This window comes from Pristiophorus japonicus, unplaced genomic scaffold, assembly GCF_044704955.1.
Source record: "Pristiophorus japonicus isolate sPriJap1 unplaced genomic scaffold, sPriJap1.hap1 HAP1_SCAFFOLD_536, whole genome shotgun sequence".
In the NCBI taxonomy this organism is placed as follows: Eukaryota; Metazoa; Chordata; class Chondrichthyes; family Pristiophoridae; genus Pristiophorus; species Pristiophorus japonicus.
Genome location: NW_027254443.1, coordinates 111854 through 139140, shown reverse-complemented (window position 1 = coordinate 139140; position 27287 = coordinate 111854). Strand labels below are relative to the sequence as shown.

At 51.7% G+C, this 27287-nt stretch overlaps 5 non-coding genes across 5 annotated transcripts; all 5 read right to left on the bottom strand.

Annotated features, from left to right (window-relative positions):
• Positions 1-7641: 7641 nt before the first annotated feature.
• trnat-ugu (transfer RNA threonine (anticodon UGU)) lies at positions 7642-7714 on the bottom strand. The gene has a single exon. It is a non-coding gene; the product is annotated as a tRNA-Thr (tRNA).
• A 2569-nt stretch (positions 7715-10283) lies between these two features.
• trnat-agu (transfer RNA threonine (anticodon AGU)) lies at positions 10284-10356 on the bottom strand. Its single transcript has one exon. It is a non-coding gene; the product is annotated as a tRNA-Thr (tRNA).
• Positions 10357-12892: 2536 nt separating this feature from the next.
• Positions 12893-12966, bottom strand: trnat-agu (transfer RNA threonine (anticodon AGU)). Its single transcript has one exon. It is a non-coding gene; the product is annotated as a tRNA-Thr (tRNA).
• A 7519-nt stretch (positions 12967-20485) lies between these two features.
• trnat-agu (transfer RNA threonine (anticodon AGU)) lies at positions 20486-20558 on the bottom strand. Its single transcript has one exon. It is a non-coding gene; the product is annotated as a tRNA-Thr (tRNA).
• A 5300-nt stretch (positions 20559-25858) lies between these two features.
• Positions 25859-25931, bottom strand: trnat-agu (transfer RNA threonine (anticodon AGU)). Its single transcript has one exon. It is a non-coding gene; the product is annotated as a tRNA-Thr (tRNA).
• Between the last annotated feature and the right edge of the window lie 1356 nt (positions 25932-27287).

The window sequence follows — 27287 nt, the reverse complement described above, 5'->3', positions numbered from 1 at the left end:
ACCTGCCCTGGGACAGACAGGGGAAGGAGCAGGAAAGAGAGGGGAAGGGAAAAGAGAGCATGGAAGGAGTGAGAGAGAGAGGAAAGTAAAAAGAGGGAGGGAAAGGAGAGAGAGAGAGGGGAAGGGGAGAGGGAGCGTGGAAGGGCAGAGCGAGACGAGAAGGACTGAGAAAGGGAAGGGTAGAGAGAGGGGGGGGATGGGAGCGAGTGTAAGGGGAGAGAAAGAGAGGGGAAGGGGAGAGAAGGGAAGGGGAGCGAGATGGGAAGGCGAGCGAGGGAGTAGGCAGGGGAGAGAGGGGGAGTAGGGGAAAATCTGAATAGAAGGGGAAGGAAAAGAGAGAGGAGTGGAGAGAGAGGAGTGGAGAGGTAAAGGGAAAGGGGGAAGGAGAGCGAAGGGGAAGAGAGTGGGTCAGGGAAAGAGGAGGAGGGGAGAGAGGGGGAGGGGAGAGATGGGGAAGATAGAGGAGGAAGGAGAGAGAGGGGAAGGAATGGGGAGAGAATGAAAGTAGAGAGGGAAGGGGAGAGAGGGGAAGGGGAGAGACAGAGCAAGGGGAAGGGTAACCTGGGAGGGGAAGGGGAGAGAGAGAGAGTGAAAAGGGAGAGGAGAGAGGGGGGAAGGAGTGAGAGAGGGAAGGGGAGAGACGAGGAAGGGGAGAATCTGAAAAGAAAGGGAGAAGAGAGAGTGAAGTGGTAGAGGAGAGAGGGGGAGGGGACACGGTGAGAGGGGGAATGAGTGAGAGACGGGGAAAGCGAGATAGCAGGAAAGGGAGAGAGAGGGGAAGGAATGGGGAGAGAATAAAAGTAGAGAGGGAAGGGGAGAGAGGGGAAAGGGAGAGAGAGAGCAAGGGGAGAGTTCCATCTTCTTCCTCTCTTTCCCCTTCCCCTCACTCTCTCTCCCCTTCCATGCTCCCTCTCCCCTTCCCCCTTCTCTCTCTCTCCTTCCCCTCCCTCTCTTTCCTTTTCCTCTCTCTCTCTCTCCCCTTCCCCTCTCTCTCACTCCTTCCACTCTCTCTTTTCCCTTCCCCTCTCTTTCCTGCTCCTTCCCCTCTCTTTCCCAGAGCAGGTGGCTCCATAGCTCAGGGGATAGAGCACTGGTCTCATAAATCAGTGATAGTGGGTTCAAATCTTACTGGGGCCTACTCAAAATTAGCTCAGTATTTAAATTTACTTTCAATTAACAAGGGCTTTAATTATAAATATTAAACAGCTCCCAGACTGACCCTGGAACAACAAGCTCCTTCTTGTCCACATTAAAAGATGAACATATTTAAAAAGTACTTGGATGAACACTTGAAGTGCCGTAACCTGCAGGGCTACGGACCGAGAGCTGGAAAGTGGGATTAGGCTGGGGAGCTCTTGGTCGGCCGGCACGGATACAATGGGCCGAATGGGATTATTTCCTTTCCCGACTCTCTCACTCTCTGTTTCGAACATCATCATCGGCAGTCCCTCGGAATCGAGGAAGACTTGCTTCCACTCTTAACATGATTCCCCCTTTATCCACCCTGTTTGTTGCATCCTTAAAGAATTCCAGCAAATTAGTCAACCATGACTTCCCCTTCATAAATCCATGCTGACTCTGTCTGACCGAATTATGCTTTTCCCAATGGCCTGCTCCTGAAGGAGTGAGGGAGAGGGAACGGGGAAGGAGTGTGAGAGAGGGGGAAGGGGAGACTGCGAGGAAGAAAGAGGGAAGAAGTGAGAAAGATTGGAAGGGGCAGGGGGGGGGAAGAGAGAGAGAGAGAGAGAGAAAAAGCAGAAGAGAGTGGGCAAGAATGAGTGACAGGTATTTAAATACTAAACTAAGTTAGAGTAGGCCCCAATTAGATTTGAACCTACGACCCCTGGTTGACTAGACCAGTGCTCGAACCCCTGAGCTATGGAGCCACCTGCTCTGGGAAAGACACTGGAAGGAGCAGGAAGGAGAGAGAGGGATGGGAAAAGAGAGAGTGGGGGAAGAAGAGAGAGTGGAAGCGGGTAAGGGGAGGGGAAAGACTGGGAGGGGAAGGGGAGAGAGAGAGAGGGGAAAGGGAGAGACGGGGAATGAGAGCGGTTGAGGCGAGGGAGGGGGAAGGAGGAGAGGGGAATGAGTGAGAGAGGGGTAAGCGAGATAGTGGGAAAGGGAGAGAGGGGTAAAAAGATGTAGAACGGGTCATGAGAGAGAGAGGGGGAAGGGGAGAAGGTATAGGAAAGGGAAAAGTACTGAAACCCTGAGCTAATTTTGAGCATGCCCCAGTGAGATTTGAACTCACAACCCCTAGTTTATAAGACCAGTGCTCTAACCCCTGAGGTATGGAGCCACCTGCTCTGGGAAAGACAGGGGAAGGAGCAGGAAAGAGAGGGGAAGGGAAAAGAGCGAGTGGAAGGAGTGAGAGAGAGGGGGAAGGAGAGAGAGAGGAGCAAAGGGAAAGAGAGCGAGGGGAAGGAGAGAGAGAAAGAGGGGGGAAGGGGAGAGGGAGCATGGAAGGGGAGAGAGAGGGAGGGGAAGGAGAGAGAGAGGGAGGGGAAGGGGAAAGAGAGGGAGGGGAAGGAGAGAGAGAGGGAGGGGAAGGGGAAAGAGAGGGAGGGGATGGAGTGAGAGAGAGGGGAAGGGAAGAGGGAGCATGGGAGGGGAGAGCGAGACGAGAAGGATTGAGAAAGGGAAGGGTAGAGAGAGGGGGGGAATGGGAGCGAGTGTAAGGGGATAGAAAGAGAGGGGAAGGGGAACGAGGTGGGAAGGAGAGCGAGGGGGAGGCAGGGGAGAGAGGGGGAAAAGAGGAGAATCTGAATAGAAGGGGAAGGAAAAGAGAGAGGAGGGGAGAGAGGGGAGTGGAGAGGGAAAGGGAAAGGGGAAAGGAGAGTGAGGGGGAAGAGGGTGGGTCAGGGAAAGAGGGGGAGGGGACAGAGGGGGAGGGGAGAGATAGGGAAAACAAAGGAGGAAGGAGAGAGAGGGGAAGGAATGGGGAGAGAATGAAAGTAGAGAGGGAAGGGGAGACAGGGGAAGGGGAGAGAGAGAGTGCAAGGGGAAGGGTAACGTGGGAGGGGAAGGGGAGAGAGAGAGAGTGAAAAGGGCGAAGAGAGAGGGGGGAAGGAGTGAGAGAGGGAAGGGGAGAGATGAGGAAGGGGAGAATCTGAAAAGAAAGGGAGAAGAGAGAAAGAAGTTGATAGAAGAGAGAGGGGGAGGGGACAGGGTGAGATGGGGGAATGAGTGAGAGACTGGGAAAGCGAGATAGCGGGAAAGGGAGAGAGGGGTAAAGAGATGTAGAACGTGTCGTGATGGGGAAGGGAGAGAGAGATTTGGAAGGGGAGAGAGAGTGTAAGAGAGACGAGAAGAGGAGAGGGGGAAGGGTGTGAGGGGAGCCTGTTTAGAAATTTACAATTCAGCAGAGGAGGACACAGGGTTTAATTCGGAGGGGGAAAATAGAGTATGAGAGGAAGCCTGCAGGGAAAACAAAAACTGACTGCAAAAGCTTCTACAGATATGTGAAGAGAAAAAGATTAGTGAAGACAAATGTAGGTCCCGTGCAGTCAGAATTTAGAATGGGGAACAAAGAAATGGCAGACCAATTGAACAAATACTTTGGTTCTGTCTTCACTAAGGAAGACACAAATAAACTTCCAGATATACTCGGGGATCGAGGGTCTAGCGAGAAGGAGGAACTGAAGGAAATCCTTATTAGTCACGAAATTGTGTTAGGGAAATTGATGGGATTGAAGGCCGATAAATCCCCGGGGCCTGATAGTCTGCATCCCTGAGTACTTAAGGAAGTGTGCCCTAGATATAGTGGATGCATTGGTGATCATTTTCCAACAGTCTATCGACTCTGGATCAGTTCCAATGGACTGGAGGGTAGCTCATGTAATAACACTTTTTAAAAAAGGAGGGAGAGAGAAAACAGGGAATTATAGACCGGTTGGCCTGACATCGGCAGTGGGGAAAATGTTGGAATCAATCATTAAAGATGTAATAGCAGCGCATTTGGAAAGCAGTGACAGGATCGGTCCAAGTCAGCATGGATTTATGAAAGGGAAATCATGCTCGACAAATCTTCTGGAATTTTTTGAGGATGTAACTGGTAGAGTGGACAAGGGAGAACCAGTGGATATGGTGTATTTGGACTTTCAAAAGGCTTTTAACAAGGTCCCACACAAGAGATTGGTGTGCAAAATCAAAGCACATGGTACTGGGGGTAATTACTGATGTGGATAGAGAACTGGTTGGCAGACAGGAAGCAGAGAGTCGGGCCCCTTGGATCGGTGACATAGCTTGCCACTTCCTGGCCTTCAGACCTCTTGTACGTGTAGAACCGATACCTCGCCATCAGAACGCTTTCCTTTGTATTTAGATGCTCGCGGACCAGTGTGCACAACGCATTGTACGACTTGTCTGTGGGTTTTGTTGTAGCGAGCAGGATTTTCATGAGGCCATATGTTGATGGCCCACAAACGGTGAGGAGGATCGCCCTTGGTTTGGCAGTGTTCGTTTCTTCTTCCAGCTCCTTGGCCACAAAGTATTGCTCAAGTCGTTCCACGAAGGTTTCCCAATCATTCTCCCTCCGAAAATTTCTCCAGGATGCCCACAGTTCTCCGCATTGTTGCATTGGGGTTCGTCATCTGTACCTCGTCGCCTGTTGTTATGTCTTGAACAAAGAGTCAGACTAGATGCTGCAAGCTCAAAGTAAGTGTGACCGTAGATCTCAGAGTGCCTCTCCAGCCTGTGTGGCCTCCTTATATACAGGTGCTCCCAAGGGATTGTGGGCTCCCTTTGGACTCCACGGGATAAGCCCTCTGGTGGTTAGACACGGTTATTACAGGTTTACATACATAACAGAAGGAGTGAGAGAGAGACGGAAGGGGAGAGATTTGGGAAGAGGAGAGAGTGGGGAAGGAATGAGAGAGAGGGGGAAGCGGAAAAAGTGGGAAAGGAGTGAGAGAGGGAGGAAGAGAGAGGCAAAGGGGAGCGAGAGAGGGGAGGGGAAAGAGAGGGAGGAGAAGGGGATAGAGTGGAGAAGGGGAGAGGGGGAGGAAGAGAGAGGGAAAGGGGAAATAGAGGAAGGGGATGGGGAGAGAGAAAGAGTGGAAGGGGGAGCGAGAGGGGCAGGTGTGAGTGAGGGAAGGGGAGAGAGGGGGAAGGAGAGAGGGTGAGGCGAGGAAGGGGGAAGGGGGGAGAGGGGAATGAGTGAGAGACGGGGAAAGCGAGATAGTGGGAAAGGGAGAGAGGGATGAAACGATGTAGAAAGGGTCGTGATGGGGAAGGGAGAGAGAGATTTGGAAGGGCAGAGAGAGTGTAAGAGAGATGAGAAGAGGAGAGGGGAAAGGGAGAGAGAAAAGTGAAGGAGTGAGAGAGAGGGGGGAAGGAGCGAGAGAGAGGGTAACGAGTGTGTAAGAGCGGGAAGGGGAGAGAGAGAGGGAGGAGAAAGAGGAGAAGGCAGAGGGGAATGAGTGAGAGATGGGGAAAGAGAGATAAAAATGTACAACAGGTTGTGTAGATGGGGAGGGCAGAGAAAGATTTGGAGACTGTCATTCCAGGGTCTGTCTCGGAGCTGTTTAATATTTATAATTAAAGCCCTTGTTAATTGACGGTGAATTTAAATACTGAACTAATTTTGAATAGGCCCCTGTTAGATTTGAACCCACAACCCCTGGTTTATTAGACCATTGCTCTAACGCCTGAGCTATGGAACCACCTGCTCTGGCCTGTGGGTCATTCCCCAGTTAGTACTGTGTGTTTGAAGAATGAGGAGGGGTCAGTGAAACGCTCAGATTGTGTCTCATCCCCCAGACTCCTGCCTCCGTCTCTTCAATATTCACCTCTCAACATCGATATATCGGGTCTTTCACGTAGTAAAACATCCCAAGGCAACTCAGTCACACTCTGGCTCAATCTCTCCTTCTCTCTCAGTCTCTCTGTCTCTCCATCTCTCTCTCTTTCTCACATGGTATTGGGGGTAATGTACTGACGTGGATAGAGAACTGGTTGGCAGACAGGAAGCAGAGAGTCGGGATAAACAGGTCCTTTTCAGAATGGCAGGCAGTGACTAGTGGGGTGCCACAAAGTTCAGTGCTGGGACCCCAGCTATGTACTATATACATCAATGATTTAGACAAAGGAATTGAATGTAATATCGGAAAGGTTTCAGCTGACACTAAGCTGGGTGGCAGTGTGAGCTGTGAGGAGGGTGCTAAGAGGCTGCAGGGTGACTTGGACAGGTTAGGTGAGTGGGCAAATGCATGGCAGATGCAGTATAATGTGGATAAATGTGAGGTTATCCACTTTGGTGGCAAAAACAGGAAGGCAGAATATTATCTGAATGGTGACGGATTAGGAAAAGGGGAGGTGCAACGAGACCTGGGTGTCGTGGTTCATCAGTTATTGAAAGTTGGCATGCAGGTACAGCAGGCGGTGAAGAAGGCAAATGGCATGTTGGCCTTCACAGCGATAGGATTTGAGTATAGGAGCAGGGAGGTCTTACTGCAGTTGTACAGGGCCTTGGTGAGACCACACCTTGAATACTGTGTATTGTTTTGGTCTCCTAATCTGAGGAAGGACATTCTTGCTATTGAGGGAGTGCAGCGAAGGTTCACCAGACTGATTCCCGGGATGGCAGGATTGAGATATGAAGAAAGGTTGGATCGACTCGGCTTATATACACTGGAATTTAGAAGAATGAGAGGGGACTTCATAGAAACATATAAAATTCTGACGGGTTTAGACAGGTTAGATGCAGGAAGAATGTTGCTGATGTTGGGGAAGTCCAGAACCAGGGGTCACAGTCTAAGGATAAGAGGTAAGCCATTTAAGACCGAGATGAGGAGAAACTTCTTCACTCAGAGGGTTGTGAACCTGTGGAATTCTCCACCACAGAGAGTTGTTGAGGCCAGTTTGTTAGATATATTCAAAAGGGAGTTAGATGTGGCCCTTATGGCTAAAGGGATCAAGGGGGTATGGAGAGAAAGCAGGAATGGGGTACTGAAGTTACACGATCAGCCATGATCATATTGAATGGTGGTGCAGGCTCGAAGGGCCGAATGGCCTACTCCTGCACCTAGTTTCTATGTTTCTATGATTCTATGTCCGTTGTACCCCGTAGGGGACCAAACCCGCACTGTGACTCTGGGAGGAGCTCCTCGGCCACAGGGAGTAGATGGTAGAGGAGGACTCTAGCGATGACTTTCCCAGGGGATGATAACAGGGTGGTCTTGGACCTGGCCTGGAGACGACGAAGGTTGAACAGGTTCCCACTGGTTCTGTAGTTTAGTTCCACTCCAGCGGGGAGCTTGTTGACTGTGAGGTGGAGCACGGCAGCGAGGAATATTGAGACCCACGGCAATGTGGGTTGGACTCTTAACTGCCCCTGTGAAACGGTCAAGTGAGGCCCTCAGTTGTGTTCAAGAAGGCTGCTCACCACGACCTTCTCCAGGGGCAATTAGGGATGGGCAATAAATGCCGGCCTTGCTATCGACGGCCATATCCCAGGAACGAATCTAAAACAAATATCGGTGGCTCTCAGACTGGATATGAAGAAGACTCGGTTACAGACTGGTCACAGAAAGTGAAAGTGCTGTGGGCTGTATTTAAACTGTGAAGTGAGTCGGTTCCTGTTGATGGTGTCGGCCTGTCGCTGATTGACAGCGAGTTCAGGAACAGAAGCCAAAATTGAGTAGGCCCCAGTGAGATTTGAACCCACGACCCCTGGTTTACAAGACCAGTGCTCTAACCCCTGAGCTATGGAGCCACCTGTAACACCAGCTCCTGTTTGCTTCGTACTATTGTTAACAAGGAGGTGGGGCCCGAATATAATCATTCTTGGTGATTCATCCCTGAACAATCATTGGAACATGATTGTTTCTCTGTCTCTCGAGAGGGAAGGGGAGAGAGGAGGAAAGGGAGAAGGCGAGAGAGAATGGTATGGTGAGGGAGTGGGGCAAAGGGAGAGGGAAGGGAAGATCGACAGAGAGGAAAGTGGAGAGTGAGAACGACAGAGGGGGGAGTGAAGGAGGCAAATGGACAGAGATCGAGGTGGAAGGACAGGGAGAGAGAAATGGGGAAGGAGAGAGAGCAAGGCACAGGAGAGACAGAGGAGGAAAGAAATGGAGTGGGGGAAAGGGAAAGAAGAATAATAGAAGGCAGTGAGAGAGATTGAGAGCCTGTAGTTTGAGGGTCAGTCTCAGAGCTGTTTAACATTTATGATTAAAGTCCTTGTTAATTGATGGTGAATTTAAATACTGAGCTAATTGTGAGGAGACCCCAGTGTGATTTGAACCCATGATCTCTGGTTTACTCGACCAGTGCTCTAACCCCTGAGTTATGGAGCCAGCTTCTCGAGACAAGTCAGGGGAAGGAGCAGGAAAGAGAGGGGAAGGGAAATGAGAGAGTGGAAGGAGTGAGAGAGAGGGGGAAGGGGAGAGAGTGGGGAAGAAATGAGAGAGAGGGGGAAGGGAAAAGAGAGAGAGAGAGGGGAGAGCGGGGGAATGGGAAAGAGAGGAGGGAGAGGAAGAGTGAAAAGGCTGAGGTGGAAGGGGAGAGAGGGAGGGGAGAGAGGGCGAAAGGGAGAGAGGGCGAAGGTGAGAGGGAGAAGCGAGGGAGGGGGAAGGGGGGAGAGGGGAATGAGTGAGAGACGGGGAAAGCGAGATAGCGGGAAAGGGAGAGAGGGGTAAAAAGATGTAGAACGGGTCGTGATGGGGAAGGGACTGGGGGAAAGGGAGAGTGAAGGGAAGAGAGGGGAAGGGGAGGCAGGCAGAGAGGGAAGTGGAGAGTGAGAAGGCAGAGGGGAAGGGGAGAGTGAGAGGGGGCCGTGAGAGGGGAAGGAGTGAGTGAGAGATGGGAAAAGGGAGAGAGGGGGAAGAGAGAGTGAAGGGGGACGAGAGAGAGAGGGGGAGGGGAAGGGAGAGAGAGGGGGGAGTGGAGAGAGAGAAGTGGAGAGAAGGGAGGGAGAGAGAGATGGGAGTGGAGAGAGAGGGGGAAGAGGAGAGAGTGATAAGAGTGAGAGAGAGAGGAGGGAAGGGAGAGAGAGGAGGAGGAATGAGAGAGCGAAGTGGAGAGAGGGGAGGTGAGAGAGAGATGGGGGTGGAGAGAGAGGGGGAAGGGGAGAGTGAGAAGGCGTCATGAGAGGGAAAGGAGTGAGAGAGATGGGAAAACGGAGAGGGGGGAAGAGAGAGTGAAGGGGAAGGGAGTGAGATAAAATAGCCCAAGGCAACTCAGTCACACTCTGGCTCAATCTCTCTCTGTCTCTCTCTCTCTCTCTCTCTATCTCTCTTTCTCTCTCTCTGTCTCTCTCGCTCACTCTCTCTATCCCTCTCTCTCTCTATCTCTATCTCTCTTTGTCTCTCTCACTCACTCTCTCTGTCTCTCTCTCATTCTCACTTTCTCTGTGTCACTCTCTCTCTGTATCTTTGTCACTTTCTTTCTGTCTCGTGAGCGGGAAGGGTAGAGAGAGAGAGAGGAGGGAGGGGAAATAGAGGGGAAGAAAGGCAGAGGCAGAGAGTGAAAATGGTAAAGGGAAAGTGAGAGCGAGAGGGGAATGGGGAGAGAGAGGGAAAGGGAGAGAGAGAGAGGGGAAAGGGAGAGAGAGATGGGGGGGGAGCGAGAGATGGGAAGGGGAGAGAGAGAGAGGGGAAGGGGAGAGAGAGAGAGAGGGGAAGGGGAGTGAGAGATGGGAAGGGGAGCGAGAGATGGGGAGGGGTGAGAGAGAGAGGGGAAGGGGAGCGAGAGATGGGGAGGGGTGAGAGAGATGGGAAGGGGAGCGAGAGATGGGAAGGGGAGCGAGAAAGTTACAGTCAGAAGGGAAAAGGGAGAGAGTGAGGGGGAAGGAGAGAGAGAAGGAGAGCGGGATGGAGAGAGATAGAGGGGGAAGGAAAGGGAGAGGAAGGGGAGAGAGAGTGGGAAAGGGGGGAAGGGAGAGAGAAAGGGGAAGGAGAGTGAGCGGAGGGGAGGGAGAGAGAAAAATAAAGGGAAATGATAGAGAGAGGAGGAAGGGAAGAGATAAAACGAGAGCTTGTAGTTCCAGGGTCGGACTCAGAGCTTTTTAATATTTATAATTCAAGCCCTTGTCAATTGATGGTGAATTTGAATACTGAGCTCAGTTTTAGTAGGGCCCAGCTACCTGCTCTGAGCTCTCTCTGGGGAAGGGGACAGAGAGAATGGCAGGGTGAGGGGAGAGCCTGTGGGAAGGGAAATGGACAGAGAGGGAAGTGAAGAGGTACAAGAGAGAGAAGGGAGAAAGGGGAGAGCCTGTGGTGACAGGGTCAGTTTCATATTTACAAATAAAGCTCCTTGTTAATTTAAATACTGAGCTCATTTTGAGTAGGCCCCAGTGAGATTTGAACCCACAACCCCTGGTTTACTAAACCAGTGCTTTAACCCCTGAGCTATGGAACCACATGCCCTGGACTGCGGGTCCTTCCCCAGTTAGTGCTGTGTGTTTGAAGAATGAGGAGGGGTCAGTGAAACGCTCAGATTGTGTCTCATCCCCCAGACTCCTGCCTCCGTCTCTTCAATATTCACTTCTCAACATCGATATATCGGGTCTTTCACGTAGTAAAACATCCCAAGGCAACTCAGTCACACTCTGTCCCAATCTCTCTGTCTCTCTGTCTCTTTCCCTGCCACTCTCTCTCTCTCCGTGTCTCTCTCACTTATTCTCTGCTTCTGGATGGGGAAAGGGAGAGAGAAAAGGAGAAGGAAAGAGATAGAGGGGGAGGGGGAAGTGATAGAGGGGGAGGGGAGCGAGAGGGGAAGGAGTGACAGAGATAGGGGGAAGGGAAAAGAGGAAAATAAGCCTGTTGTTCCAGGGCACCAGTTCCCACTGTCACAGGACAGAGAGTGGAGAACACCAGTTCCCACTGTCACAGGACAGAGAGTGGAGAGCACCAGTTCCCACTGTCACAGGATGGGAGAGTGCAGAGCAGCAGTTCCCACTGTCACAGGACAGAGAGTGGAGAGCACCAGTTCCCACTGTCACAGGACAGAGAGTGGAGAGCACCAGTTCCCACTGTCACAGGACAGAGAGTGGAGAGCACCAGTTCCCACTGTCACAGGACAGAGAGTGGAGAGCACCAGTTCCCACTGTCACAGGACGGGAGAGTGGAGAGCACCAGTTCCCACTGTCACAGGACGGGAGAGTGGAGAGCACCAGTTCCAACTGTCACAGGACAGAGAGTGGAGAGCACCAGTTCCCACTGTCACAGGACAGAGAGTGGAGAGCACCAGTTCAAACTGTCACAGGACAGAGAGTGGAGAGCACCAGTTCCCACTGTCACAGGACAGAGAGTGGAGAGCACCAGTTCCCACTGTCACAGGACAGAGAGTGGAGAGCACCAATTCCCACTGTCACAGGGCAGAGAGTGGAGAGCACCAGTTCCCACTGTCACAGGACGGGAGAGTGGAGAACACCAGTTCCCACTGTCACAGGACAGAGAGTGGAGAGCACCAGTTCCCACTGTCACAGGACAGAGAGTGGAGAGCACCAGTTCCCACTGTCACAGGACAGAGAGTGGAGAGCACCAGTTCCAACTGTCACAGGACGGGAGAGTGGAGAACACCAGTTCCCACTGTCACAGGACGGGTGATTGGAGAGCACCAGTTCCCACTGTCACAGGACAGAGAGTGGAGAGCACCAGTTCCCACTGTCACAGGACAGAGAGTGGAGAACACCAGTTCCCACTGTCACAGGACAGAGAATGGAGAGCACCAGTTCCCACTGTCACAGGACAGAGAGTGGAGAACACCAGTTCCCACTGTCACAGGACAGAGAGTGGAGAGCACCAGTTCCCACTGTCACAGGACGGGAGAGTGGAGAGCACCAGTTCCCACTGTCACAGGACAGAGAGTGGAGAACACCAGTTCCCACTGTCACATGAACATCCGGTAGTGCCCACAAAGGAAGTGGAGTGTGGGAAATTGCACTCTGCTTCTATTGAGGGGTGGTGAGGCCAATTCTGCGTCGGGAGCAGGACTTCCACGCTGGAAGTCTAAAATTCCCAGCCCAAGAAGGTCACCACCCCCAAGGTGGGGGCCTGTGCTGGGCAATGAATGGAGAATGGGGCATGGGATTGAGGGGCCACATTGCAGCGAAGGTCTGGGGGGGGGGGGGGGGGCGGGGGGCAAAGTGTGTTGGACAGTCGGGCCTGGGGGCTCTGTGCCTCGGTGCAGGGAGTGTTCGGGTTGAGTGCGCAGATGGCGATTGGTGAATGTCGTGTGGTTGGCTTCGCGGGGACTGGGTGCTCGACATCCGAGTGTGTTTGGCATTTGGGAAGGATTCTGACGGGACGGGCCATGTTGGGTGTGGGGGGAGTATTCCCAGTGTTGGATGGGTCCGGAGCCAGGGGCAGGGGCACGCTCTTGGAATGGGGGTGGGCTGTTTGGGAGAGACGTCTTCATTCGGGGAGTTGTTCCCTGTGGGGTTCCCTGCCGCGGAGAGTTATTGATGGCAGTTCATTGGATATGTTCAGGAGGGAGTTGGATGTGTTTCTTTCGGTTGGGGAGGGTCCGGGGGGGGGGTGATCAGCCAGGTATTTAAACACTAAACTAATTTTGAGTAGTCCTCAGCGAGATTTGAACCCATAACCTCTGATTTACTAAACCAGTGCGCGAACCCCTGAGCTATGGAACCACCTGCTCTGGGAAAGTCAGCGGAAGGAGCAGGAAAGAGAGGGGAAGGGTAAAGAGAGAGTGGAAGGAGTGAGAGAGAGGGGGAAGAGGAGACTGGGAAGAAGAGACAGTGGAAGGGGAGAGAGAGAGAGGGGAAGGGGAGAGAGAGAGTGGCAGGGGAGAAATGGGGAAGGAGAGCGGTTGATGCGAGTGAGGGAAAGGAGGGTGAGACGGGGAAAGCGAAATAGCGGGAAAAAGGGCTGTGATGGGGAAGGGAAGAATCTGTAGGAAAGAGAAGTATTTAAATACTGAGCTAATTTTGAGTCGGCTCCAGTGAGATTTGAACTCACGACCGCCTGGTTTACTGGACCAGTGCTCTAACCCCTGAGCTATGGAACCACCTGCTCTGGTAAAGGCAGGGGCAGGAGCAGGAAAGAGAGGGAGAGGGAAAAGAGAGAGTGGAAGATGTTCTGTCTTGAATCAAGAGTCAGACGAGATACTGCAAGCTCAAAGTAAGGTGTGACCTTAGTCCTTTATCACAGGTCTCCAGAGTGCCTCACCAGCCTGTGAGGCCTCCTTAAGTATAGGTGCTCCCAAGGGATTGTGGGATCCCTTGGGACTCCAGGAGATAAGCCCTCTGGTGGTCAGACATGATAATTACAGGTTTACATTCATAACAACACTTCTCCCCTGCCCCCTGCCCCAAAGTCAATAGTGTAACTATATACAATGTGAGTCGATCTGGGACCTTCCTTGCCCTGGTTGATCGTCTCGGTACAAATGCTGGTGTTGTTGAATCATTTGTTGGGCCCTCGCTGGGCTGCTGTGCAGCTGGCCTTGCTGGACTGCTGGGGGATGATGGGTTCTGCTTCGTGGTCAACCGCTGGGTCGGTTGCTACGTCTGTGTGTTGGACGGACGGTAGAGTCTATTGTGGGTTGTTCTGGATAGTCTGTAAATCTCAGTTTGATTTGGTCCAAGTGTTTTCTGCAGGTGAGTCCATTTCTGAGTTTGACCACAAACACCTTGCTCCCCTCTTTGGCCAAAACAGTGCCAGCAATCCACTTGGGACCTTGTCCATAGTTCAACACAAATACAGGATCGTTTACTTCAATTTCACGTGACACATTTGCGCTATCACGTTATGTATTCTGTTGAAGCCGCCTGCTCTCTACCTGTTCGTGTAGATCAGGGTGGACTAACGAGAGCCTTGTCTGAAGTGCCCTTTTCATCAGCAGTTCAGTGGAAGGGACCCCGGTAAGCGAGTGGGGTCTTGTGCGGTAACTGAGCAGGACTGTTTCCCTCTCCTTGCCCTCCCTCCCTCCCTCCCCCCCTCCACTCTCTCTCTCCCCATCATAAAAGGTTAATAAAACAACATCACTTTGTTCACAGTACTTGCAGCAGCACTTGTGTGCTGAGAGATTTGCTTAGTATTGTCACTGGTGGCAATAAACGCCTGGGCTATCGCTATGGCCTTACTCAAGTTTGGGGTCTCTATCGTCAAAAGTTTGCAAAGTTTTATTTCATGGTCAATGCCAAGTACAAAGAAATCCCTGAGCATGCGCTCCAAATGTCCTTCAAATTCGCAATGTCCTGCAAGGCCCCTTAGCTCGGCGACATAGCTCGCCACTTCCTGGCCTGTCATCTCAGGGAAGCTGGAGGCTATTGGCCTCATGCTCCTGGTGTTGGCCCTGGTGGCCATGGGGCTGTAGGGCTGGTCTGGTGCAGGTTGCCATTGGTGGTGGCTGGGCTGCCCATTGACCACTTGTCCCTGTAGTGGGACTGCTCCCACTGCCTGTGTGTGTGTCCTGCAAGGAGCATCACATTCGTTCCAAAGGTCCAGGCTACATGGTCAGGTAGCCTGCTGGACCTGGGGGTCTCCCACAGGGGCATTCCATTGGCATCAGCATGGTCCCTGTAGGACTCAATGTCCTTTTCCGGTATACATTACACCTTGGCTCTGATCACGCATAGTCGAGCTTGCATTATATATTCTAGCATTTGCATCACTTTTGGGTGTCCTGGTTTCAACAGACATGGTTACATTAGGCATTTCACAATCTCTATCATTACTGTTAAGCATAACAAACTTGTTCTTAACCTGCATTCATCTCATTAGTCACATGAGTTAAACCAGCATCACAATTCATGGTTACATTGCACACATTTCCATTCTTGCACCCTTGAATTGCATCTTTAGCTTTAAAGTCCGTGCACTCAAATAGTTGGAACTGCCCCTTGAAATTTTTTTGGTTACCGGTCTCCTTTAAGGGAGCTTTCAAATCCGATTGGCCGCTCGATGTCATGTGCTGCTTCTCCATGTTGACTCGTAGCATGGAGGAGGTCTGCTGCCTGTTGCTTGTGATGCTGCAGCCATTTTGTGGTGCTCTTTTCTTCCACGTGCTTGTGGTGCTGCAGCCATTTTGTGGTGCTCTTTTCTTCCACGTGCTTGTGGTGCTGCAGCCATTTTGTGGTGTTCTTTTCTTCCACATGCTTGTGGTGCTGCAGCCATTTTGTGGTGCTCTTTTCTTCCACATGCTTGTGGTGCTGCAGCCATTTTGTGGTCTTGCTGCAGGCAGGAGGTGGTGCTCTTTTCCTCCACAGCACCACTTCGCCTGATGTGGACCCGGTTCATCCAATTCCTGCCCAGCAGCGTGGGACCGTCGCCGGCTACAATCCACAGGTGGAGTTTGTGTAACACACCGCCCTGGGAGACCTGGACGTCTACAGTCCCTGTAACGTTCCCTCTGCCCACCTTCGGCTCGTTTGCCATGTTGGAGTTCCGAGTAGAGCGCTTGCTTTGGGAGTCTCGTGTCTGGGGCATGCGGACAATGTGGCCTGCCCAGAAGATAGCTCTTGGTCGGCCGGCGCAGACACGATGGGCCAAAATGGCCTCCTTCCCTGCTGTAAGTTTCTATGAGTCAGTGATATATCGGTGTCTCTGAGACTGGATGTGGAAAAGGTGGGATACAGACTGGGAGTGGGAAGTGAAAGTACTGTGGGCAGATTGTAATGTGCGGAGTGAGCGGTTCCTGTTCATGGTGTCGGCCTGTCGCTGATTGACGGTCAATTCAGTAACAGAAGCCAAAATTGAGTAGGCCCTAGTGAGATTTGAACTCACGACCCGTGGTTTGACAAGACCAGCTCTCTAACCCCTGAGCTATGGAGCCACCTGTTCTGGGACAGAGCAGGGGAAGGAACAGGAAAGAGAGGGGAAGGGAAAAGAGAGCGTGGAAGGAGTGAGAGAGAGAGGAAAGGAAACAAGAGGGAAGGAAAGGAGAGAGAGAGATGGGAAGGGGAGAGGGAGCGTGGAAGGGGAGAGCGAGACGTGAAGAATTGAGAAAGGGAAGGGTAGAGAGAGGGGGGGGGATGGGAGCGAGTGTAAGGGGAGAGAAAGAGAGGGGAAGGGGAGAGAAGGGAAGGGGAGCGAGATGGGAAGGCGAGCGAGGGAGTAGGCAGGGGAGAGAGGGGGAGAAGGGGAGAATCTGAATAGAAGGGGAAAGAAAAGAGAGAGGAGGGGAGAGAGAGGAGTGGAGAGGTAAAGGGAAAGGGGGAAGGAGAGCGAAGGAGAAGAGAGTGGGTCAGGGAAAGAGGAGGAGGGGAGAGAGGGGGAGGGGAGAGATGGGGAAGATATAGGAGGAAGGAGAGAGAGGGGAAGGAATGGGGAGAGAATGAAAGTAGAGAGGGAAGGGGAGAGAGGGGAAGGGGAGAGAGAGAGCAAGGGGAAGGGTAACCTGGGAGGGGAAGGGGAGAGAGAGAGAGTGAAAAGGGAGAGGAGAGAGGGGGGAAGGAGTGAGAGAGGGAAGGAGAGAGACGAGGAAGGGGAGAATCTGAAAAGAAAGGGAGAAGAGAGAGAGAAGTGGTAGAGGAGAGAAGGGGAGGGGACACGGTGAGAGGGGGGAATGAGTGAGAGACGGGGAAAGCGAGATAGCAGGAAAGGGAGAGAGAGGGGAAGGAATGGGGAGAGAATAAAAGTAGAGGGGGAAGGGGAGAGAGGGGAAGGGGAGAGAGAGAGCAAGGGGAGAGTTCCATCTCCTCCCTCTCTTTCCCCTTCCCCTCATTCTCTCTCCCCTTCCATGCTCCCTCTCCCCTTCCCCTTCTCTCTCTCTCCTTCCCCTCCCTCTCTTTCCCTTTCCTCTCTCTCTCTCTCTCCTTCCCCTCTCTCTCACTCCTTCCACTCTCTCTTTTCCCTTCCCCTCTCTTTCCTGCTCCTTCCCCTGTCTTTCCCAGAGCAGGTGGCTCCATAGCTCAGGGGGTAGAGCACTTGTCTAGTAAATCAGGGATAGTGCGTTCAAATCTCACTGGGGCCTACTCAAAATTAGCTCAGTATTTAAATTACTTTCAATTAACAAGGGCTTTAATTATAAATATTAAACAGCTCCCAGACTGACCCTGGAACAACAGGCTCCTTCTTGTCCACATTAAAAGATTAACATATTTAAAAAGTACTTGGATGAACACTTGAAGTGCCGTAACCTGCAGGGCTACGGACCGAGAGCTGGAAAGTGGGATTAGGCTGGGGAGCTCTTGGTCGACCGGCACGGATACAATGGGCCGAATGGGATTATTTCCTTTCCCGACTCTCTCACTCTCTGTTTCTCACATCATCATCGGCAGTCCCTCGGAATCGAGGAAGACTTGCTTCCACTCTTAACATGATTCCCCCTTTATCCACCCTGTTCGTTACATCCTTAAAGAATTCCAACAAATTAGTCAAACATGACTTCCCCTTCATAAATCCATGCTGACTCTGTCTGACCGAATTATGCTTTTCCCAATGGCCTGCTCCTGAAGGAGTGAGGGAGAGGGAGCGGGGAAGGAGTGTGAGAGAGGGGGAAGGGGAGAGGGAGCGTGGGAGGGAAGAGCGAGACGTGAAGGATTGAGAAAGGGAAGGGTAGAGAGAGGGGGGGAATGGGAGCGAGTGTAAGGGGATAGAAAGAGAGGGGAAGGGGAGAGAGGGGAAGGGGAGCGAGTTGGGAAGTAGAGCGAGGGGGAGGCAGGGGAGAGAGGGGGAAAAGAGGAGAATCTGAATAGAAGGGGAAGGAAAAGAGAGAGGAGGGGAGAGAGGGGAGTGGAAAGGGGAAAGGAGAGCGAGGGGGAAGAGGGTGGGTCAGGGAAAGAGGGGGAGGGGACAGAGGGGGAGGGGAGAGATAGGGAAAACAAAGGAGGAAGGAGAGAGAGGGGAAGGAATGGGGAGAGAATGAAAGTAGAGAGGGAAGGGGAGAGAGGGGAAGGGGAGAGAGAGAGAGCAAGGGGAAGGGTAACGTGGGAGGGGAAGGGGAGAGAGAGAGAGTGAAAAGGGCGAAGAGAGAGGGGGGAAGGAGTGAGAGAGGGAAGGGGAGAGATGAGGAAGGGGAGAATCTGAAAAGAAAGGGAGAAGAGAGAAAGAAGTTGATAGAAGAGAGAGGGGAGGGGACAGGGTGAGATGGGGGAATGAGTGAGAGACTGGGAAAGCGAGATAGCGGGAAAGGGAGAGAGGGGTAAAGAGATGTAGAGCGGGTCATGATGGGGAAGGGAGAGAGAGATTTGGAAGGGGAGAGAGAGTGTAAGAGAGACGAGAAGAGGAGAGGGGGAAGGGTGTGAGGGGAGCCTGTTTAGAAATTTACAATTCAGCAGAGGAGGACAAAGGGTTTAATTAGGAGGGGGAAAATAGAGTATGAGAGGAAGCCTGCAGGGAAAACAAAAACTGACTGCAAAAGCTTCTACAGATATGTGAAGAGAAAAAGATTAGTGAAGACAAATGTAGGTCCCTTGCAGTCAGAATTTATAATGGGGAACAAAGAAATGGCAGACCAATTGAACAAATACTTTGGTTCTGTCTTCACTAAGGAAGACACAAATAAACTTCCGGAAATACTAGGGGATCGAGGGTCTAGCGAGAAGGAGGAACTGAAGGAAATCCTTATTAGTCACGAAATTGTGTGAGGGAAATTGATGGGATTGAAGGCCGATAAATCCCCGGGGCCTGATAGTCTGCATCCCAGAGCACTTAAGGAAGTGTGCCCTAGATATAGTGCACGCATTGGTGATCATTTTCCAACAGTCTATCGACTCTGGATCAGTTCCAATGGATTGGAGGGTAGCTCATGTAATAACACTTTTTAAAAAAGGAGGGAGAGAGAAAACAGGGAATTATAGACCGGTTAGCCTGACATCAGTAGTGGGGAAAATGTTGGAATCAATCATTAAAGATGTAATAGCAGCGCATTTGGAAAGCAGTGACAGGATCGGTCCAAGTCAGCATGGATTTATGAAAGGCAAATCATGCTCGACAAATCTTCTGGAATTTTTTGAGGATGTAACTGGTAGAGTGGACAAGGGAGAACCAGTGGATGTGGTGTATTTGGACTTTCAAAAGGCTTTTAACAAGGTCCCACACAAGAGATTGGTGTGCAAAATCAAAGCACATGGTATTGGGGGTAATTACTGACGTGGACAGAGAACTGGTTGGCAGACAGGAAGCAGAGAGTCGGGCCCCTTGATCGGTGACATAGCTTGCCACTTCCTGGCCTTCAGACCTCTTGTACGTGTAGAACCGGTACCTCGCCATCAGAACGCTTTCCTTTGTATTTAGATGCTCGCGGACCAGTGTGCACAACGCATTGTACGACTTGTCTGTGGGTTTTGTTGTAGCGAGCAGGATTTTCATGAGGCCATATGTTGATGCCCCACAAACGGTGAGGAGGATCGCCCTTGGTTTGGCAGTGCTCGCTTCTTCTTCCAGCTCCTTGGCCACAAAGTATTGCTCAAGTCATTCCACGAAGGTTTCCCAATCATCTCCCTCCGAAAATTTCTCCAGAATGCTCACAGTTCTCCGCATTGTTGCATTGGGGTTCGTCATCTGTACCTCGTCGCCTGTTGTTATGTCTTGAACAAAGAGTCAGACTAGATGCTGCAAGCTCAAAGTAAGTGTGACCGTAGATCTCAGAGTGCCTCTCCAGCCTGTGAGGCCTCCTGATATACAGCTGCTCCCAAGGGATTGTGGGCTCCCTTTGGACTCCACGGGAAAAGCCCTCTGGTGGTTAGACACGGTAATTACAGGTTTACATACATAACAGAAGGAGTGAGAGAGAGACGGAAGGGGAGAGAGTGGGGAAGAGGAGAGAGTGGGGAAGGAGTGAGAGAGAGGGGGAAGCGGAAAAAGTGGGAAAGGAGTGAGAGAGAGAGAGGAAGAGGGAGGGAAAGGGGAGCGAGAGAGGGGAGGGGAAAGAGAGGGAGGAGAAGGGGATAGAGTGGAGAAGGGGAGAGGGGGAGGAAGAGAGAGGGAAAGGGGAAATAGAGGAAGGGGATGGGGAGAGAGAGAGAGTGGAAGGGGGAGCGAGAGGGGAAGGTGTGAGTGAGGGAAGGGGAGAGAGGGGGAAGGAGAGAGGGTGAGGCGAGGAAGGGGGAAGGGGGGAGAGGGGAATGAGTGAGAGACGGGGAAAGCGAGATAATGGGAAAGGGAGAGAGGGGTGAAACGATGTAGAAAGGGTCGTGATGGGGAAGGGAGAGAGAGATTTGGAAAGGGCAGAGTGAGTGTAAGAGAGATGAGAAGAGGAGAGGGGAAAGGGAGAGAGAAAAGTGAAGGAGTGAGAGAGAGTGGGGAAGGAGCGAGAGAGAGGATAACGAGTGTGTAAGAGCTGGAAGGGGAGAGAGAGAGGGAGGAGAAAGAGGAGAAGGCAGATGAAGAGAGAGGGGAATGAGTGAGAGATGGGGAAAGACAGAGAAATAGAGAGTGTGAAGGGTGAGAAAGACAGTGTCAGGGAGGAAGCAGGACTGGGAGAGAGAAAGGGGAAGGAGATTGAACGGAACGAGAGAGAAATATAAAGGGCAGTGATGGGGAAGGCAGAGAGAGAAAAATTGAGAGCCTGCAGTTCCAGGGTCTGTTTAATATTTATAATTAAAGTCCTTGTTAATTAACAGTGAATTTAAATACTGAGCAGGCCCCAGTGAGATTTGAACCCACGAGCCCTGGTTTACTAGACCAGTGCTCTAACCCCTGAGCTATGGAGCCACCTAACCTGGCCTGTGGGTTGTTCCCCAGTTAGTGCTGTGTGTTTGAAGAATGAGGAGGGGTCAGTGAAACGCTCAGATTGTGTCTCATCCCCCAGACTCCTGCCTCCGTCTCTTCAATATTCGCCTCTCAACATCGATATATCGGGTCTTTCACGTAGTAAAACATCCCAAGGCAACTCAGTCACACTCTGTCCCAATCTCTCTGTCTCTCTGTCTCTCTCTCATTCTCTGCCTCTCTCTCTCTCTCCGTGTCTCCCTCACTTTTTCTCTGCTTCTGGATTGGGAAGGGGAGAGAGAAAAGGAGAGGGGAAGAGATAGAGGGGGAGGGGGGAGAGAGGGGAAGGAGTGAGAGAGATAGGGGGAAGGGGAAAGAGAAAAAAGGAACCTGTTGTTCCAGGGTCGGTTTTGGAGCTGGTTAATATTTATAATTAAAGCCCTTGTTAATTGACCATGAATTTAAATACTGAGCTAATTTTGAGTAGGCCCGAGGGATATTTGAACCCACGACTACTGGTTTAACAAGACCAGTGCTCTAACCACTGAGTTATGGAGCCACCTGCCTTGGCCTGGCTCTCTGTGTCTCTCTCTCTCGTTCTCTCTGTCTCTCACTTTCTCTCTGTCTCTCGAGAGGGAAGGGGAGAGAGAAGGAGAGGGAGAAAGAGAGGGGTTAAGGGAGAGAGGGAGGGGAGAGATCGAGGGGGAAGGCGAGAGAGAATGGTACGGTGAGGGAATGGGGGAAAGAGAGGGGGAAGGGAAACATAGAAACATAGACATAGAAACATAGAAACATAGAAAATAGGTACAGGAGTAGGCCATTCGGCCCTTCGAGCCTGCACCACCATTCAATGAGTTCATGGCTGAACATGCAACTTCAGTACCCCATTCCTGCTTTCTCACCATACCCCTTGATCCCCCTAGTAGTAAGGACTACATCTAACTCCCTTTTGAATAGATTGAGTGCATTGGCCTCAACTACTTTCTGTGGTAGAGAATTCCACAGGTTCACCACTCTCTGGGTGAAGAAGTTTCTCCTCATCTCGGTCCTAAATGACTTACCCCTTATCCTTCGACTGTGACCCCTGGTTCTGGACTTCCCCAACATTGGGAACATTCTTCCTGCATCTAACATGTCTAAACCCGTCAGAATTTTAAACGTTTCTATGAGGTCCCCTCTCATTCTTCTGAACTCCAGTGAATACAAGCCCAGTTGATCCAGTATTTCTTGATATGTCAGTCCCGCCATCCCGGGAATCAGTCTGGTGAACCTTCGCTGCACTCCCTCAATAGCAAGAATGTCCTTCCTCAGGTTAGGAGACCAAAACTGTACACAATACTCCAGGTGTGGCCTCACCAAGGCCCTGTACAACTGAAGCAACACCTCGCTGCCCTTGTACTCAAATCCCCTCACTATGAAGGCCAACATGCCATTTGCTTTCTTAACCGCCTGCTGTACCTGCATGCCAACCTTCAATGACTGATGTACCATGACACCCAGGTCTCGTTGCACCTTCCCTTTTCCTAATCTGTCACCATTCAGATTGTTGTAGGAGGTAGGCACCTTTAGAATATACCAGAATACTCGGCATTAGGCACCTGCTAGATATATCTAAACGCATATAAGTTTAAAGTGGCCACACATAAAATGGCTGCCCAGGCATGATGGGAAATCAGGTAGTCAAGCTGTGAACTGTTGAATGTTCAATGACCGAGCAATAACCCTGTGAGGCCCACTATAGGAATGCCTTGGATGCAGGATAAGAATAATGAGGAGAGAACCCATCTCCCATATTCAAGGCCATAAACCAATTAATTCCCCAGGAAGAAAGAGATAAGAGAACCCATCTCCTGTAAACAAGGTTAGAAACCAATTATTTCTCCAAGAAGAAAGAACTAGTGAGAGAACCTATATCAATCAGCCCAAGCTGACAAAAGACGAACACATGGTTCCTGAGACATAAGGGGAATTCTATTGGGTTAAAATAACCTATATGTAATCTATAATCATTGTGATTGGCTTGTGTCCAGCCGTGATGGGCTGTGTAGCTGTAGTAAACTGTTTTGTAACTGTTGTGAAACATATAAAGGTGCATGTAATCCTTTGTTCTGTGGAGAGAAACCTGGATACGGTCCTGAGTTTTTCCTCCCCGCTGAGCGTTATAAAAGCTGCATCAGCATTGGAACCGACTCTGAGTGTTGAGTGATTCTTCTAAGAAAACACTAACGCTAACAAGATAATAGTCTGTCTCTCTGTTTTTACCACCAAAGTAGATAACCTCACATTTATCCACATTATACTTCATCTGCCATGCATTTGCTCACTCACCTAACCTATCCAAGTCACTCTGCAGCCTCATAGCATCCTCCTCGCAGCTCACACTGCCACCCAACTTAGTGTCATCCGCAAATTTGGAGATACTACATTTAATCCCCTGGTTTAAATCATTAATGTACAATGTAAACAGCTGGGGCCCCAGCACAGAACCTTGCGGTACCCCACTAGTCACTGCCTGCCATTCTGAAAAGTACCCATTTACTCCTACTCTTTGCTTCCTGTCTGACAACCAGTTCTCAATCCACGTCAGCACACTACCCCCAATCTCATGTGCTTTAACTTTGCACATGGGACTGGGGTAGTGTGCTGAGAGGGGAAAGGGGTGATGGACAGAGAGGGGAGTGGAGAGTGAGAAGGGAGGGGCGAAGGGGAGAGCGAGAGGGGGTCGTGAGAGGGGAAGGAGTGACAGAGAGAGAGGGTGAAGAGAGAGTGAAGGGTAAGGAAGGGAGAGGGGAGAGAGAAGGAGGGGGTTGGAGAGAGATAGAGGTGGAAGGAAAGGGAGAGGAAGGGGAGGGGAGGAAGGGGGAGAGAAAGGGGGAGTGAGAAAGGGGGAAGGAGAGTGAGTGGAGGAGAGAGAGAGAGAGCGGGACACAGGAGAGACAGAGGAGGAAAGAAATGGAGCGGGGGAACGGGAGAGGATGGGTACAGAGGGACGGAAATAGAGAGGGGGAAGGGGAGAGAGATGAAGTGGAGAGTGGGAAGGGAGGGCGAGAGACAGGGGAAGGGGGAAAGGGAGACAGGGAGAGGGGGGAAAGGGGGACAGGGAGAGGGGGGAAGGAGAGCGAGAGAAGAAAAATAAAAGGCAGTGATGGGGAAGGCAGAGAGAGAGATCAAGAGCCTGCAGTTTGAGGGTTGGTCTTGGAGCTGGTTAATATTTATAATTAAACCCTTGTTAACTAATGGTGAATTTAAATATTAAGCTAATTTTGAACAAGACCCATGGAGGTTTGAACCCACAATCTCACGTTTAATCGACTAGTGCTCTAACCTGTGAGCTATGGAGCCACCTGCGCTGGGTTGGCTCTCTATATCTCTTTCTCTCGTTCTCTCACTTTTTCTCTGTCTCTCAAGGGGGAAGGGGAGAGAGAGGGAGGAAGGTGAGAGCGATGGGGGAGGGGATAGAGAGAGGGGAAGGGGGGGAGAGAGGGAGGGGAAGGGGAGAGAGAGGGGGAGGGGAGAGAGAGGAGAAGGGGAGAAAGTGGGGAAGGGGAGAAAGAAGGAATGGGAGTGAGAGGGGTTGGAATGAGAGAGCGAAGTGGAGAGAGGGGAGGTGAGAGAGAGATGGGAGGGGAGAGTGACACGGCGTCATGAGAGGGAAAGGAGTGAGAGTGACAGGAAAAGGGAGAGAGGGGGAAGAGAGAGTGAAGGAGAAGGGAGGGAGATAAAATTGCCTAAGGCAACTCAGTCACACTCTGGCTCAATCTCTCTCTGTCTCTCTCTCTCTCTCTCTCTCTCTCTATCTCTCTTTCCCTCTCTCTGTCTCTTTCGCTCACTCTCTCTGTCTTTCTCTCATTCTCATTTTCTCAGTGTCACTCTCTCTCTCTGTATCTTTTTCACTTTCTCTCTGCCTCGTGAGTGGGAAGGGTAGAGAGAGAGAGAGGAGGGAGGGGAGAGAGAGGGGAAGAAAGGCAGAGGGAGAGAGTGAAAAGGGTAAAGGGAAAGTGAGAACGAGAGGGGAAAGGGGAGAGAGAGGGAAAGGGAAAGAGAGAGAGGGGAAGTGGAGCGAGAGATGGGAAGGGGAGTGAGAGAGAGGGGAAGGGGAGAGAGAGGGGAAGGGGAGCGAGAGATGGGGAGGGGAGTGAGAGATGGGGGGGAGAGAGAGATGGGGAGGGGAGCGAGAGATGGGGAGGGGAGCGAGAGATGGGGAGGGGAGAGAGAGAGAGGGGAAGGGGAGAGAGAGGGGAAGGGGAGCGAGAGATGGGGAGGGGAGTGAGAGATGGGGGGGGGAGAGAGAGATGGGGAGGGGAGCGAGAGATGGGAAGGGGAGCGAGAGATGGGGGGGGAGAGGGAGATGGGGAGGGGAGCGAGAGATGGGGAGGGGAGTGAGAGATGGGGGGGGAGAGAGAGATGGGGAGGGGAGCGAGAGATGGGGAGGGGAGCGAGAGATGGGAAGAGGAGAGAGAAAGTTCGAGTCAGAAGGGAAAAGGGAGAGAGTGAGAGGGAAGGAGAGAGAGAAGGAGAAGGGGATGGAGAGAGATAGAGGGGGAAGGAAAGGGAGAGGAAGGGGAGAGAGAGTGGGAAAGGGGGGAAGGGAGAGAGAAAGGATGAAGGAGAGTGAGCGGAGGGGAGAGAGAGAGAAAAATAAAGGGAAATGATAGAGAGAGGAGGAAGGGAAGAGATAAATCGAGAGCCTGTAGTTCCAGGGTCGGTCTCAGAGCTTTTTAATATTTATAATTAAAGCCCTTGTCAATTGATGGTGAATTTAAATACTGAGCTAAGTTTTAGTAGGGCCCAGCTACCTGCTCTGAGCTCTCTCTCTCTCTCTCTCTCTCTCTCTTTCTCTCGGGGTGGAAGGGGATAGAGAGGGAAAGGGAGAGAGAGAGAGAGAGGGGTTAAGGGAGAGAGGAAAGGGAGAGATAGAGGGAGAAGGGGAGAGAGAATGGCAGGGTGAGAGAGTGGGGGAAAGGGGAGAGCCTGTGGTGTCTGGGGGAAGGGAAGAGAGGGGAAAGGGAGATAGACAGAGAGGGAAGTGGAGAGTGAGAAGGGGGGAGCGAGAGGGGGGAGTGAGAGAGAGAGAGACGGGAAAAGGGAGAAGAGAAAGTGAAGGGGTACGAGAGAGAGGGGCAGGAGTGAGAGAGTGAGAGAGAGGAGGGAAGGGAGAAGGTGAAAAGGGATTGAGAGAGGGGGAAGGTGACAGAGAGTAAGAGTGAGAAGGGAAGATTGGGGGAGAGGGGAGAGCCTGTTGTGTCAGGGTTGGTTTCATATTTATAATTAAAGCCCTTGCTAATTTAAATACTGAGCTGAGTAGGACCCAATGAGATTTGAACCCACGACCCCTGGTTTACTAGACCAGTGCTCTAACCCCTGAGCTATGGAACCACCTGCCCTGGGCTGTGGGTCATTCCCCAGTTAGTGCTGTGCGTTTGAAGAATGTGGAGGGGTCAGTGAAACGCTCAGATTGTGTCTCATCCCCCAGACTCCTGCCTCCGTCTCTTCAATATTCACCTCTCAACATCGATATATCGGGTCTTTCACGTAGTAAAACATCCCAAGGCAACTCAGTCACACTCTGTCCCAATCTCTCTGTCTCTCTGTCTTTCTGACTCTCTGTCTCATTCCCTGCCTCTCGCGCTCTCTCCGTGTCTCTCTCACTTATTCTCTGCTTCTGGATAAGGGAGAGAGAAAAGGAGAAGGAAAGAGATAGAGAGGGAGGGGGAAGAGATAGGGGGGGAGGGGAGTGAGAGGGGAAGGAGTGACAGAGATAGGGGGAAGGGAAAAGAGGAAAATAAGCTTGTTGTTCCAGGGCGACCAGTTCCAACTGTCACAGGACAGAGAGTGGAGAGCACCAGTTCCAACTGTCACAGGACGGGAGAGTGGAGAGCACCAGTTCCCACTGTCACAGGACAGAGAGTGGAGAGCACCAGTTCCCACTGTCACAGGACAGAGAGTGGAGAGCACCAGTTCCCACTGTCACAGGACAGAGAGTGGAGAGCAGCAGTTCCCACTGTCACAGGACAGAGAGTGGAGAGCACCAGCTCCCACTGTCACAGGACAGAGAGTGGAGAGCACCAGTTCCCACTGTCACAGGACAGAGAGTGGAGAGCACCAGTTCCCACTGTCACAGGACAGAGTGTGGAGAGCACCAGTTCCAACTGTCACAGGACGGGAGAGTGGATAACATCAGTTCCCACTGTCACAGGACAGAGAGTGGAGAGCACCAGCTCCCACTGTCACAGGACAGAGAGTGGAGAGCACCAGTTCCCACTGTCACAGGACAGAGAGTGGAGAGCACCAGTTCCCACTGTCACAGGATGGAGAGTGGAGAACACCAGTTCCCACTGTCACAGGACAGAGAGTGGAGAACACCAGTTCCCACTGTCACAGGACAGAGAGTGGAGAGCACCAGTTCCCACTGTCACAGGACAGAGAGTGGAGGACACCAGTTCCCACTGTCACAGGATGGGAGAGTGGAGAACACCAGTTCCCACAGTCACAGGACAGAGAGTGGAGAGCACCAATTCCCACTGTCACAGGACAGAGAGTGGAGAACACCAGTTCCCACTGTCACAGGATGGGAGAGTGGAGAGCACCAGTTCCCACTGTCACAGGATGGGAGAGTGGAGAGCACCAGTTCCCACTGTCACAGGACAGAGAATGGAGAACACCAGTTCCCACTGTCACAGGACAGAGAGTGGAGAGCAGCAGTTCCCACTGTCACAGGACAGAGAGTGGAGA